Raw genomic sequence first — 2,917 nt, 5'->3', positions numbered from 1 at the left:
GAGGGGGCAGAGCAGGGTGCCCCGGCAGTCAGTCTGCCGTTCTAGGATAATACAATCAAAGGATGCTAACAGGAGGCATGTGATTCTCTTATGTTTGAGTGTGTACTCTACGAACAGCCAATGTCTGCACGAATAAGGAAAGGGCAAGGCAAACCACGTGATTAATCATAACATTCTTACTGTTTGCTCAGCCAGGTCAAAATCAGATGACCATCTTCTGTGGGATCAAGTATAAATATCCGAGTCTTACAGATTGCTTCTGTGTCCTAACCCAGCTCAGGGCTCAGTCTCTGGAACTGATCAAGAAAGCAGCAGTGTGCCCATCAGAAAGTGTTCAGTCTTTATAAAGTTCGGGTCAGAGTATCTCTCCAAACAGTGTCTTACCAGAGAGAATCATCCCACCAGTTCTGAGAAATGTAGAAAGAATCTTCATTTCAAGTGACTCATTTAATATAGAAGCAAACTATTAAGTTGTCTGTTTTGAAATCTCAGTGTATAAAATCTTCAAATGGCTTCTAAATGAGTGTTCAGCTCTGTTATGGCATGTGAAGAGCACTATTAAAGGTTCTAAATGCATAAAGAATAATGGGCTCATCCTCCCACTCCTGGACATTTAGAGCAGAGTCTGAGATCCTCTATGCCTTTCTCAGTGTTTCCTGCATAGGGACAGTGACACGCTGGAACAATTCCAAGAAAATGCTCCTTTCCCATCTCCTGTTGGAGATGGTGCAGGGACGGGGTGGTTATGGACTGTATTCCAGTCCTGGCCCTGTCATGGCCAAGCTGTGTGCCTTTGCGCAAGTTGTTCAACCTCTCTGAGCCTTGTTTTTTTCAACTGCAGACCAGACGATTCCAGCTCAGTCCTTGATGGACAAGATTGAGACCGTGTCACTTGAAGAATCATCTAGTTCAATGTCTCCTCCATTGAGCTGCCCATACTCCTAGCTCTGAGGTTTCAACATTGATGCAGGAGAGCCAAACATAAGGAGGTACAGTGCATTCAAGTTGAAAAAATTTGCAAATGTAGCTTTAAGACTCTTGCCCACAGCAATCACAAAACATGAACTCCAGTTAGCATTAATATTCCTTGCTAGAGAACAGACTGAGATTAGGAGAGGTCAGGTAATCTACTCCTGAGCATATGGCTGGTACGTGGCATAAGAAGAACCCAGGCCTCGTGGCTCATTTGGTTAAGCATCCGACTCTTGATTTTGGCTCAAGATCATGGGATCAAGCCCAAGTTGGGCTCTGCACTGGGGGAAGAGCCTGCTTAAGATTCTCTCTCTTCCTCTGCCCTCCTCACCTCTCTCTCTCTAAAAATAAAAATAAAAATAAGAATCCAGGCCTTTAACTCTGGGTATTACAGATTTTCTACCGATTCCCCCAAAAAGACAACCGGGTCAGACCAGCTTGGCCCAGCCATTTTAACCAGTGTCCACTAGGTGGTGGTGGCCTTTTCTTCTAGAAGCCTTCATTTTCACCCAGGCAGAACTTGAAGGGGAATTCAGCCCTCCTTCGTGTTCCCACAGGGGGAAGTCCACTAGGCATTGCTGAGCAATGTGGATCTCACAAGATTTTATTTCAGTTCGAGGGGAGATGAAGGTCAAAGGATTTGACCTTGCACCCCTATGCCCCCACAGCATCCTCACCTCCACAGTTGGGGCTCCTACAGTCCCCTTTCTCTGCCTCCGCCCAGGGCCAAGTAAGCCAGAGGGAAGGAGGGAAGAGCACCTGCGATGTCCCACATAAACTCTGAAGTGGATTCTTTCCTCCCAAACCAATGACTGTAATCCGACAGCCAACCACACCCAGGAGAGAGGGACAACTTCAGATTCCCAAAAAGGAGGCCCCCGTCTGGCTGGAAGGGGGTGGGAGTTGCCTTGAAGCTGCATTTGTAAAGCAACCACGCTGTTTGTATGATGTGACAAACCGTGTGCAGGAAAAAGAAGACAAAGACAGTGACCAGAGAGGCTTCAGCATTCTTGCAGGTGCATGAGATGGGCCCTGAGACCTAGTCCTGCTGTAGGGAGCTCACAGCTGGAGGCAGGAGACCACACAGGATGTCAAACAGCTGCAGGGAGAATTGGGAGATGCGGGGCAGGAGCTGGAGCCACACCATGTGGCAAGATACTCTCTAAGAAACTTCTAGTTATGTAGAGCTAACAGTGAGACCTATTTTCCTTTCCTCCCTACCCCACTGGTCACTGCCGCCTCCTTGCTCCCTATGAAGGGGCAACTTTAGCATATGTGCCCCCAGCTGAGATGAAAAAGACAAGCTTCCTTAGGGCTAGATTAACTGGTTTGTCAAGCCAAGAGGAAGCCAGGCCTGGTTTTTAGGGCACAAGGCCCTTACTCTCTGCCCTTTGGCCCTTCTGTCTTTTCTTCCCATGGGCCAGTTCAACACCAGGCCTGATTTCTCAAATAGCATTGCTCAGTTTGTTTAAACACACACTCACCATTATAGATAATGTTGGATAGAGGAGAACAAACAACATTAGATGAAAAATACTTTCAACATGTGCTTATCTTCAAATGGTGAGATTAAAGGTGTTTATGATTTTCTGTGCTTTCATTTTTTTTTTTTTACAATGAATAAGCATTCTTTTGGAGAATAGAAAATAATTGGTGTTGCAAACAAAAAGCCAACATGAGTGGAGGGGAATATGGATGGACAGGCAAGGCTGTGAGAAAATGGAAACCCCAAACCAAACCAAACCCAAACCAAACCTCAGAAAACAAGGGCAGGTCCCCGAAGGGAGCGCGTTCCCTCTGCATCCTGGCTTCGCAAGCCTGCGGCCCCTCCTGCTGCCGCGCTCCGCCCTGCGGGCCCTCACCTGCCCCGCGCCTGCCCCGCGCCTTCCCCGCCAGAGGGCGCCCTGGGGCCGCCGCCCCGCGTGCTCGCCCTGGCGGCTGACAG

Source organism: Ailuropoda melanoleuca, chromosome 2 (assembly GCF_002007445.2).
Source record: "Ailuropoda melanoleuca isolate Jingjing chromosome 2, ASM200744v2, whole genome shotgun sequence".
Lineage (NCBI taxonomy): Eukaryota > Metazoa > Chordata > Mammalia > Carnivora > Ursidae > Ailuropoda > Ailuropoda melanoleuca.
This window is presented reverse-complemented; position numbering follows the sequence as displayed.